At 38.0% G+C, this 12,978-nt stretch overlaps 1 protein-coding gene across 1 annotated transcript in view; it reads left to right on the top strand.

Moving 5' to 3' along the window:
• The window catches only part of TMEM178A (transmembrane protein 178A), a 474,083-nt gene extending 461,399 nt beyond the window's left edge, over nucleotides 1–12,684 (top strand). The window contains exons 5-7 of the transcript XR_014051559.1: nucleotides 8,852–8,916; nucleotides 10,375–10,693; nucleotides 11,861–12,684. The gene's annotated coding sequence lies outside the window, so the exon portion shown is untranslated. The remainder of the gene's footprint in view (nucleotides 1–8,851; nucleotides 8,917–10,374; nucleotides 10,694–11,860) is intronic.
• The last annotated feature ends 294 nt before the right edge of the window (nucleotides 12,685–12,978 follow it).

Raw genomic sequence — 12,978 nt, 5'->3', positions numbered from 1 at the left:
CTAGTGTATTATTGACATACCACTACTCAGAAATTTCACAGTTCAGTGAAGTTCTTTAAAAATTAGCTTTAGACAGGCGATTGTTTTCAGAATCAACCAGAGGGACATTATGATTGCTTGCTTCCTTTTCCGAGACACAAACTCCTTCTTCACTTTGTCTCTCTTCTTTCCACTCTCCCCCTGCCTGTGTTTGGAGGCTATTTGTGGTGGGTCCTTTATACTGTGTGTACATGATGCGAACAGGCTGATCTTTCCTTTTCTGTCCTGTGCGTTGGATTTATGATCGCCTCTTAGGATGAGAGGGTTTCTGGCACAGTGATCTGCCTCCCTTTTCTTTATGGATTTACTATCAAAAGTATCCACCAAGCTTATTCAGTGGGAACGAATTACCATTCTAACCAAAGGTGAGAGAGACATTCTAAATTTGTTTCCTACCTGAGTTCTTCCATCTCGGCTGCCGTGCCAGGAACACTCCCAGTGGCACAGAGCAGTGTTTTGTGTAGATAAAGTGGGTACAAGATGCTGGTTCCTTTTCTGGAGCTCATCTAGAAGCTCAAAATGTGTCCTCAGTGTGAGCTTTCTACTGTCTACTAAAATTAATAGGTGAAATCTAGGGAAGTCCCCCTTGGAATAACAGTTGTGCCAACAGTTATTTTTATGGCTTATTAGAATAGTATTGAATTGCACCACTGTCCTATGAACATCACTATGGATGGCATGGAAAGGCAGAAACTGCTGGAGATTAAAACAATTTTCTGTTACCTTCTAATGTCAAGACCTGTTAATGTACTGCACAAGTTAGGGGGCTTTAGAACATAGAACTTTTTCTCTTAAGCTGAGGGAAATTTTTAATCCAGGTTTGATTCAAGATGTCAAGACTTGAGTCAATAACTTAAACCGTGGATTGTGGATAAAGCCAAGCCACCACTGTGATTTTGCCTGGTGGACAGCAAAGTTCTGGGAGGGGGGTCAAGGCTCTGAGTGGGCCCCAGTCAGTCTGATCTAGCCCCTCCCTCTGCAAAGCGGCAGGTCCCCTTACCAAGCACCTTGACATTTGATGATCATTCTAAGAAGGGTCTTTTCAGTGAGGTTTTAACTCTGAGTGGAAGGCCAAATATGCAGATGGAGATGGACGGCACAGTGGAGACAGAGGAAGGGGTTTTGTGCTTTGGCTGGAACTGTGTGGTGATCAGGTCACAGAGGGGAAAGAGCTGATGAGAAAATGCTGTCAGAGACAGAAAACGGGACACCCAAATGTTCCAACTTGACCAGCAATCGGATTTCTAGAGAAGCAGGTAGAGCATTATGATAAATCAATTATTCTTTTTCAGTAATTCCTGAAAAAGAGCAAAAAATCATTCTAAGATCCTGACAAGTTTGGCTCTTTGAAAGAAGACATGGGAACACAGTTTAGCATTTTCTTCAGAACATCATTGTTGAGGTTCCAGTTTAGGTTTCCTTTTGGCTACTTTGAGTTTACTTTTCTGCATCAAAAGAAGCGGTCAAAAATATATACATATGGATGTTTTAAGTAGCTGTCAATGTGATACTTTCAGGTTCGATTTAAGGAAGCATACACACATATGTACACACATATAACCCACAATCTTAAACTCCCTTTCCTAAGCCATTTTAATAAGCCGAATCAACTTGCTGGCTTTTCACTCTGGTTCTGCACCAATTCAAATGAGCCTAGAAAAAAAGCTTCCAGGGGTCTTGGGATTGTTGTCTACATTGACTGTGGTCTCCAGGTTTTATGAGCTATGTGAACCTTTGAAACTATCTTTGAAAACCCAAATTCACTTAGAACCATAGTCATTTTAGCTCAGTCTATACCCACTCTTCAAACCAACAGACCATATCATTAAATATAGCTCAGTTCTGTTAAACAATGGTTTAGCATTAAGGCAAAGGGACCAGAGCTGATCAATTAAGAGAAAGGTGTCCAAGGTCATTCTCTGGACACTGGCTAGTCAGGCAAAGCAGGTTAGCTGTTGGTTTTTTAAAAAGAACTAGAAAAGATAATGAGAAATCTTTCTGATAGGAGATCTTGCCTGAAGCTCAGTTACACCTGTAAAGAATATGTGTAAGGATTAATTTGCATTCAGATTATACTGAATATTTTACATCTGAATGGTGGATATTTCTGTAAATATATCAGAATGTACTGGGCCTAGATGGACTCTATCATTTAAGCTTTTAAGCTTTTTCCTGTGAGGAAGCAGAGTTAAACAGAGGATGACATGAACTTTTCTTGACCACTCAGAGCACAGATTGTAGTTCTCAAATTTGAACATATATCAGAATCATCCCAAGGGCTTGTTAGAAGCCACATTGCTGGGCCCATTCCCAGGTTTTCTGATTTATAGGTCTGGGTTGGGGTCTCAGGTGGGACCAGGTAATTTATATCCCTAACAACTTTCAAGTTGCTACAGATGCTGCCTTGTCATGGACCAAATGTTAAGAGCCACTGTAGTAGCTTATTTTAAAACACACTTTAGTTATTCAAATCGCCTTAATTGAGCTCCCGGTTCCATCTGGAATGGGATGGTCAGTTGGATTTTTTCCGAGGCATCCTTATTATGTAGGCAAAGGATGAATTCAACTGGTACTAGTTTACTTCTTGAGAAATGAGAGGTTCAGATGTTTAAGTCCTATATTAGCATATATAGCAAACCCATAAGTAAAATATGACTCACACTCGTGCCCTAACCTATGACCTTCCTCTGAGGGATAAAAGCTGTTTATACTTCATTAAATTTGAGTCCCAAGAGGCAAATGCAGAAAACTCTACAATCTTTCTTCAGGGAGTATTATTTTAGTAATAGTATTAAAATTCTCTCTTGCCACACAGGTGATATTCTTCCTGAGACCTCAGGAGGGTTAACATGATAACAGCTAAATCTGTTCCATTCCTTCACTGAACACAAACAAAGGTTTGTTGACTTTTTTCTAGTAATATGCCTATCAAATGCAGGGACCTATGTAAAAGAGTAAAGCAGAAGCAAGTACTCCAAAGGCCACTCCATGAAGTATCGTTGATGCAGAATTCTGTTCGACAGGCTGTCAACACGTGTCATCAGTGATGGTGATTCTTTTGACTAACATGTGGACCTGGGTCAATCAAGAGGCTAGATTGGCACAAGGGGTTAAGGAAAAACAGATATGAGTTTGTGTGAAGGGGTCGTTTCCTATGTAGAAGGCAAGTTTCATCTATTTATGGTTTCTCTGCCTTACCAAGCACCTATTGCTAACTGACTGAGCTACCAGGATGGCTTAAGGCAGTCATATCTAGAAAATGCTATGGTGCAGATTTGTTATTTAAAACACACAAGTATTTACCTTTCCAATTTAGGATTTCCTAATCAAATGTGAAATAGGGGTCAAATTCAACACGAGGGACTTAAATATAAAAATATGATGGCTATTGCAACTGAATAGCAGCTTTATGTAAAGACATACAATGAGAGAAGGAAAAGTAATTTTTTCCCTAGGTAGAAGTCAGACATAACTGTGTGTGTGTTAGTCGCTCAGTTGTGTCCAATTCTTTGCAATCCCAGGCTCTTCTGTCCATGGGATTTGTCAGGCAAGAATACTGGCTGCTGTTGCTGCTGCTGCTAAGTCGCTTTAGTCGTGTCCGACTCTGTGTGACCCCATAGACAGCAGCCCACCAGGCTCCTCTGTCCCTGGGATTCTCCAGGCAAGAATACTGGAGTGGGTTGCCATTTCCTTCTACAATACATGCATGCATGCTAAGTCGCTTCAGTCGTGTTCGACTCTGTGAGACCCTATGGAATGCAGCCCACCAGGCTCCTCCGTCCACAGGATTCTTTAGGCAAGAGTACTGGAGTGGGTTGCCATTCCCTTCTCCAGGGGATTTTTCCAACCCAGGGACCAAACCCAGGTCTCCTGCATTGCTGGCAGATTCTTTACTGTCTGAGGTAACAGGGAAGCCCTTAGTTAGGACAAAAATACCATCTTTTAATTTTCTCTCTCAACAACTAGGCTCACAAGGTCACTTTTTCTGTTCCAATGCCAGGAGTTTTTGTTTATCTCTCCTCCTGACAAATTTGGCTTTATGCCTCAGTGCTAATAAAACTGGAATAAATTACTGCTATGATGTTGAAATGGTTTTGCCATTTCTGATGACATTCTAACTGGTATTCCTTCAGGAGAAGGCTTACATATATTCCACTAAAACGTTGTTTACATAAGCAGAGTTTGTCATGATTGCTTTTCTTTTTTTTCTTTCTTTTCCCCATGGCAATGTCTACATCCTCTTGCTATATTTTCTCTAACCGTGTGCAGTTCCAGATTGCTAATGAGACATTTGGGCTGTGGCAAATCAGATGATTGCTAGGGATGGGATTTAAGTCTTTTCTGTAAAATCTTTTTGAGGAGTCATTTTCTCTGTAACAAGGGAATGTTTAAAAGACAGCTGAATTTGCAGCAAAAGCAATTCTTTTTTCATCTTCCTTCAGAATACTTGTATCTTTTAATAATCTTTCTCCTGGTCAGTGTACATCCTGTTTGCATTCACACACTTTAGTATAAAGTCACTACTAGCAGTCTCTTTCTCCTAACAGATTGTCATTAAGCACAAAAAAAAAAATGAAAAATACAAGTGGAATTATTGTAGGAAACTGTGTGAACTCAGAAATTACATTTAGAAGACTAGCAGATTCAACATTAGGAAGGTCAGTGATGAGGAAGGCATTCCCATCTGGTTAAATTTTCTGTTGTTGGGCATCCCACAAAGGAAGAAACTTTTCACTCCCCTAGGGAAGGAAATTTCTTCAGCAGTGCGTAAAGAATTGTTTCAAAATAAATCTTTAAATTCCCATCAGACTTAATGTATCTTTACTGGCTTGATGCTCACATTGATAATCAAGTATTATGAGGAGTCTGATGAGGACCAACTGGTTCCCAACATAAAGCACCTTCAACCCATACCCCTTGGATTGATAGCAGGATCACGCCAGTGCTTGATGTGTTCTGGAAAGCCAAGTTAAAAGTGAAGCCCTTCCATTTAATGATGAGGAAATTCAAGTCCCAAAAGAGCTTGAGATTCACAATCCTCTGAAACAATTCTAATTTTCAAAAGATGAAAGCCTTTGGGGTCACTTCTTTGGTGATTATTTGGTGTTGAAATAAAGAGAACATTGTGTACTCAGACATGGGGACTGAGGCTGTTAAAATGTGACAGCTGCGGTTTTAAACTCCAAATACAGCCAGACACCTCAAAGTCAAAACAGCAATGGGCAGAGTTAAGAAAATTCAGTGATGAACTAATATCAACACCCAATAGAAAAAGTCTTCAGTAATGAGGAGGCAAATCATTTTTGGAACAAGTTTATCCCAACTTGAAATGCTGAAACAAAAGACTGTATGTCATTCTCACACAGGTTTTGAGTCATTGTACACTCTGAAGATGGTGAGTCTGAATCCATTTATCTTGTTGGTAAAAGACAGAATGTGGAGTTAAGAAAATTAGCAGTTCTATTTCTATTAAAGGAAAGTCCCTTGACAGCTTTCAGAATAGTTCCATTTACAGTTTCAAATTGACAAACTATCTCTAGACCAAAATGGAAGATTAATTTAATTACAGTGCCATAACTGGACTCTTCCTGACTAAATTCAGGGCTAGTGCTAATTTTCTTGGAATTGTCTTAAATTTTTGATGCCATCTTAGATTACCTAGGATAATACTCTGCACAAAAGAAATGCTTGAAGTCTATGGAATTGTATGATTGAAAAAAATATAATTGCCTCTGATATTTGATTTAAAAATTGTTCCACTGTTTTGGCTATATAAATTTTTTTAAAGTTTTAACTGAATATAAAGTAAGTCAGTGATCTTGGAGGGCTGACTTGCTAAATTGTGGCCATCTTTGGTTTAACTTCTGATTCTTTTTCTTCACGTAATTTGTCAGTTGATATTTATCAAGTTCCTTATCAAGCTCCAGCATCCAGATAAAATTTTAATTCACGAGTACTGTCCAAATACTCTCTGCATTTTTCAGTCCTTATTGATGTATGAGTTCTAGGCAGGAAGATAAAGTGACGTTTAAGATACTTTCAACAAAGTGATTTTTGACTTTTGATAAAGGATTGGAAATATTTCCTCAAATCTTGTTTTTTGGGTGGGTTGCAGTCACTAACAAAAGCCATTTAGTAAGTACAGTCTTAATATGGAGACAATCAGATGGTCTGTGTTTTTGTACAAAACTTCTGATCAACCAATGAGGCACCTGTCATTCCCCCGTTTTTTCCTTTTATATTACAAGCTCTGGAAGGTCTGTTTCTCCAGGGAGAATTAGGAAAGAAAAGACAGAGTCTGGAGCTGTGTCAATATCCTCCCACTGAGTATGGGGAAATATTCCACTGGGAACCATGACAGATTAAGAGCAAAACACTGAGAAGCCTGTCAGAAGCCCAGCCCTCCTCTAACCCAGCAGTCTGTGCTGAACTTTTATTGTTTTCAAATGTTATTATCTTGTCTGTTGCTTTAAAGGAACCCAAACCAATTCTGGCATCTTTACAAAACAAACCTAGTCTTTAGGTAAACCCATGGATCTCATTTCAGTAAGTGGAAGCTTCAAGTTCGGAAAATATATGAATTAATTCTAAACAATGACAAAGCAATTATTATTTTCATTTTACCGACAACATGATTTTTCGAGCTGGAGTGTCAGTGCATTAGCTGGAAAGGAAAAAAATGAAAGTTTAGACTCCTCATCACTAGGTCCCATACTTAGTGTTGCTGAAATTGGTTCCATGGCAACCAGTTTGGAAAGAGGGATTCACTCTCCAAGCAGGCAACAAGTGTGTGATGGAGCTGCATGATTCAGTTTGGAAAGGTTTGAGTCAAACACAATATTCTGGCTCAGAGCAGAAAGGAATCTCTGCAAGTATTATTCATCTCAAGTGAAAAATATCCTTCTGGCATGGTTCTACTGTTCACAGACCATATCCATCACAGGGGTGAGCAAGGTGGTAATCTGGTTCAAGGACTAGAATTGATTCCATCTCTTTTACCCACTTGCTGATGCTATCTAGTAACTGAATGGTGATGTGATTATGATATTAATAGTAACCTTTATTTCCTGGCTCTACATCTTGTTTGCCTCTAGATACTGTATGAACAGGATGGGGAGGGCAGTGGTTGGGTACTGATGTTAGTAATGTTAGTAAACTCCATGTCTCAATGATTAACACAAATTTCCTGATAGCTTTGCATAAATGCAATCTTTGCTTCATATCTGAGATGTAAAAGCATCTCTCTTGGTTTTGTGTCTAATGTTACAAATTTGCAACAGTTACAGTTTTAAAGATAAGTAGGTTTAGTCCATTTTGAAAGGGAGGACAACTCTTTTTATTTTTTTAAACTTTCTCTCACTATCTGCAGTTGTTTCTGAAAGATGTACACAGGGATTAAGAGTCAGAAGTGGGAAAAGGGGATACTGAAACAGAGCCACTGATGCAGTCTAATGCTCACAGTTTCTTTGGGTGGTTATTGGGAAAATTCCCAATCCATTTGATGAGAAAGATAGTCGTTTACTTAAGAAAAAAAAGTAAATCTACGCAGTCTGCGAGAACAATCTGAAAATATCAAGGATATTTTAAAACTCATGCATACATTTACCAAGATTCAGGGTGTCAAATTTCCTACTGGATTAATAATGGCAGCAAAAACTTGTGCTTAAAGTTTTAGACTGAAATATCAAAGACATTTTCTTGCAAATTGTAACAATAAAAATAACTTTACATTTTTGCATGATGCCATCCTTTGCTTAGATCCAATACCACAAAAGTTGTTGATGAAATATCAATAAAATAAAATCATCTCAGTATTTCTAATAGTAAGTGTCCCAAACATATTCTAAGACATAATGAAACCGTTTGTTAAATAGGCGCCAATGACTTGGCATTGACATCATGCCACTCTGTACCCACCTCTTGTCCTTCCCCCTGGAGAAATTTCATGTACCAACTGGTTGAAAGGGTGAATCTGCTTGTTAGTAAGATGTTAGCAGCAAACGTGAGGGGTAAGAAAATTAGTGTATATGAGAGTTGAGGGTTGATTTAGTTGAGAACATTTAAGCTAAGCTATAGTTAGTGGAGAATCTATATTGCAGTAGATGATTAGGTATTTGGGCAAAACTAGGTGGGAATCCCATTCCTTTTACACCAACATGCCAAAACAAATTTCTAGAAAATATCAACCAATGTATGGGGACCTGTGTGCCCAGTTCTGTGTTTCCAGAAAAATATAAAATCGCATCCTTCTAATCCCCCAGGATTTGACCTACAAGAGGATGTTTTTTTTCAAGAGCTGTATGCAAAACCTCCCAAAAGACAGTGTAATTGGAAAAGTAAGAAAGTGGCCCTAATTGATCAAAAAGTTTCTATCAGAAATGCTTGCCAAATGAGGAAGGAAAAATGAATTTCTTTCTTTTAAAAATCTACTTATGTATTTAGAAGGAAAGATATAATTAATAGTGTTATAAGCAGTTTTCAAATGACTTTAAATTTACATCCTTAGCAAAAAATGAAAAGGAAATCAGGAATATGCTTCTTTTCTCATCTCTGCTCCCTTTTCCTGTTTATAAAAGAGATCTGATAAAAAAGGAATGTGAATCTGACATGGACTTTTAGGGCAAACCTAGACATCTGAAAATACAATCTGAGTTCTTTGATTTATATCATCCATTTTGTATTTATGTATCTCTATGCTCTGGGAAGAGATGGGATAGGGGAGATTAACTGCTCAAACTATATCTCATTCTCATAGAAATAATCTTCAAACTAGCATTTCAAAAAAATTTTTTTTTGGTTTGTTTTTACACAGGTTGAAATGACAACTTTTGGTAAAAAGAAGATTGAAAACAGCACTTAATTTGCTGTGCAAAAAAGGTCAGTGTTTCAGAAGCCTTTTAAATACTGATAGATTTGTTTGAGCTTTACTGTTTGTATGGGCTAGATTTAACTTCAATATCCCTTCTGATGTGTTGATTATTTTAAATATTCAAATTACTTCTGCAATGTAAATAACATAAAAATGGAATCAGCTTTTTATAAATGAAATTATCAGGTTGCTATGTTGTGAAATTTAGAAACTTCATGGCTTTAGAAAAAAGAGGAAGGAAATTAGTGGAGGCATTTTTATTAACACCTGTGTAAGTCCAGTGCATTACACAAAATAACTCAGCAATACAGAAAAGTGTGCCAAAAGCATACTTTTTGGGGGCTTGCCAAAGCCAAAAGTTATGCATTCTCAGCTTTGATTTTCATGTAAAAAGTGAGAATGAGAGTGTTAATTGTACTATTGTTTCTGAAGACTGGGAATTCATCTTCCACAAGGATAGTAGTAGTAGTAGAAAGCATGCATGACACTAAGTCAACTCAGTCATGTCCGATCCTTTGTGTCCAACCCTGTGTGACCCCATGGATTGTAGCCCACCAGGTTCCTCTGTCCGTGGGATTTTCCAGGCAAGAACACCGAAGTGGGTTGCCATGCCCTCCTCCAGGAGATTTTCCTGACACAAGGATTGAACTCACATCTCTTATGCCTCCTTCACTGGCAGGCAAGTTCTTTACTGCTGAGCCACCCGCAAAGGATAACGACTTTCAAATGTCTTAGGCGAGGGTAGCCTGGGATGAGATCTTAACACATTTTCTTTTGGCTAATTCTATTATTTTTAAAATATGTTCTTGTCAAGCACATAGATAATTCTCACCCACATTATTATTTTAACCATATTCTTCAATTATATGAGCATCATGAGAATAGAAAATCCTTTAAGATATCTTCCTTGGAATATTTTACAAATTTTAGTGTTGAGTATAAGAGGTAGAGAACTATTTTTCTCAGTAGACACATGGGCCATATCATCTTTATCTTAAATATTTATATAATTGTCTATTTTTAGGTGAAATGTGGTTATGTATTTTGTTATCTAAGGGAAATTGTTCCTTCTACATGGAAGAACTGAGATTTTCATATAGGAGGATGGTTCACTGCAAATCTAGGATCATATTTTTAGGAAAGATCTTCCGGGAGAATTTATTTATTGCTCTACCTTGTGACTTCAAGAGATCTAATAACAAATTCCATAAATTAAATGTGGTTTATTTCAACATGGAAAATTTCATGGACAGAGGAGCCTTGTGGGCTACAGTACGTGGGGTCACAAAGACTTGGACATGACTGAGCATGCATACACATGCATATTTCAACTTCGGAATGTAGGGGAAATGTCTTTCAAAATCTCTGGGCCAGGTCTTTATAGGCTGATAAGCAATTTCCAGTACAGAGGGCTATATAATCATTCTAGTAAATTAATTCCCTTCTATACTCTTGGATTTGGCTAGGTAGATCTGTCTTTGCAATCAACAAATTGAGAGTGCTGGGCTCTGCATTAACTGTCAAAATTGACTTAGTAACATTGCTGCTGCTGCTGCTGCTAAGTTGCGTCAGTCGTGTCCAACTCTGTGCGACCCCACAGACAGCAGCCTACTAGGCTTCTCCGTCCCTGGGATTCTCGAGGCAAGAACACTGGAGTGTGTTGCCATTTCCTTCTCCAATGCATGAAAGTGAAAAGTGAAAGTGAAGTTGCTCAGTTGTGTCTGACTCTTAGTGACCCCATGGACTGCAGCCTACCAGGCTCCCCCGTCCATGGGATTTTTCCAGGTAAGAGTAATAGAGTGGGTTGCCAGTGCCTTCTCCTCAGTAACATTGAAATCAGTCAATTTCTCTTGTGTGTTTGGTTACTAATGTGAATTTCCCTACCATTTGCATATCATGAATATAATAACTACAGAGAAATACTTGATCCACTCATACTTCTTGGAGGCATGGAAGCTACATATGATGTTTTTCTGTATTTACATACTTGATGTTTGGAGATGTATGTGAGGGTCTTTATCCTCGATCCATACCTACATACATCAATAGAATAGAAGGCTAGGTGGATGGGCACTAAAACATGAAGAATGTGATCTAGAGAGGAACAAAATGAACAGCTGCTGTGTGTAGCTTCAGGGTCTAATCCTACCCTAAACATTTATAGAGATACCACACTAAGATCTGATGACTGTTTTCTACGTGAAACATCATTATATTAATATCTGATTTTCCAATGACAAATTCACTTTCAGAAAAACATGCCCAGAGAATTTTTAGCATGAGCCTTTTCCACATTGCTGAAAGGTAACAGTGAACACTACTAAGGGAAATGAATATAATGGGAGTAGTCAGGGAAGAACTACAAAGGTTGGGAATTAGGAAAAGAAAGGTTAAGGCTGCATATTCCTATTCCCAAGGGGACACCTCTATGGATCTTTGGAAAAGGTTAGGGATGCATGATTCTAAAGAATGTGAGCAGGTCAAGCATCTATAAAACACTGCATTGATTACCAGGCAATTCTGGGCAAGCAATTCTTCCTATAAAGACATGGGTCATAATTCTAACTACAAAGTTATGTTGCTTTTTTAAAGTTATAATATTCTGTTCTACAAGTCAACCAATTAAAATAATTTATACTATGATCACTGATTTAAAAGTTCCATAGGAAATTCAATCAGAGGACCTTTGACAAAACTGAAATTAAAAGAGCCTCTGAATGCATGTTTTCAGATACCTTGACAGGTAGAAAAAAGTCACAGACAGCTTCATACTCACCCGTTTCTTGTTGGCTGGAAAGCTGAAGCACTCTCTTCTTTGGGAGTCCCACCATTTAGTGGTTGCTCCTTCTATAGTAAGACATTCTCTCTTTGGGGAGGTGATTAACTGTGGCCTGATTAAGCTCCAAAAAATATCTCTTACAATTGTTCCCCCTTCCTATGCTATCTTTGCAGGTGGAAGACCAACAGGACCAACTGACACTTGACACACGTTGATGGAAGACAATGAATATGATTAGAAGTGATAGGAATATAATGATTGAAAAGAAGAACCGAAATGCAATCTACTACTAAAACCTGTAAGTAGAACTGAAAGAAAGCTAATGAATCCACTCATAACAGTACCTTTCTTTCTTTGTAAGATAAATATGATTTTGTATGTCTCATCTATGTAATACCCTGTTTATCAGTTGAAATGCTCAATTTTACTACTCTTGGCCAAGCGAAATGATGACTACAACAAAAACCAAGCGCCATTTGGAGATTACGGTAAGATCCAATGTTGTACATGGTTGATTATGAAATGACCACATATTCTTGAAGTTGTGAAACTATACCCAAGACTTGCTCTGGATATAACTGCCCACTATCAGACAGAGAAAACCATAATCAAGAGAGATTTCATTTCTTAAGTCAGGAAACACTGAAAAAGTCTTAAAGGAGCTGGTTTACATTCTTGAGAAAGTGAAGTTTTGCCACCATTAGAGAATGCAGGACTTCGTCATCTATTAGAGGATATTTGTTATTTTTCTGATTGCTTCCACAACATTCTCAGATGTATGCAGCACAAACTGGTGAATCTCACTTTGACAGGTTAGGAGCAGGGCTCTGGGATCAACAATGAATCAAGCCCCCTGGGGCTCACTTTTTATTAATAGTGAGACCACTGGAGGGAAGGTATATATTAAGAGATCTAATAGGATGACAGTCACCTATCAGAATAGCTTCAGAATTGAAGACAGTATGCTTTTCAAGAAAAAATTATAAGAAGAAAAAATTAGTGTGTTTATGCCATGAATGGTAAAAGCAAAGTTCTATGAAATCTCCACTGGTAGAAGGCTTTAATTGGAACCTTTGAAAGAACAGAATTAGTTTATAAGAGATTAGGATCATTGGGCCACAGCATTTTGCTGAATACTTGCTCAATAGTCAAGGCTAGTCTGGTCACTGAATTATCCCTTTTACTGTTATAGCAGTAAATGTTGGCTGCTTATTTTGTGTTAAAGATTGAGTCCCAGCATACATACTAATTGTTGATCCAAGAAAATTACCTTCACATAGGAAAGTGTTTC

This window comes from Giraffa tippelskirchi, chromosome 4, assembly GCF_054371585.1.
Source record: "Giraffa tippelskirchi isolate mGirTip1 chromosome 4, T2T-mGirTip1v1.2.pri, whole genome shotgun sequence".
Classification (NCBI taxonomy): Eukaryota; Metazoa; Chordata; class Mammalia; order Artiodactyla; family Giraffidae; genus Giraffa; species Giraffa tippelskirchi.
The sequence above is the reverse complement of the archived record's forward strand: the minus strand, read 5'-3'. Positions and strand labels throughout refer to the sequence as shown.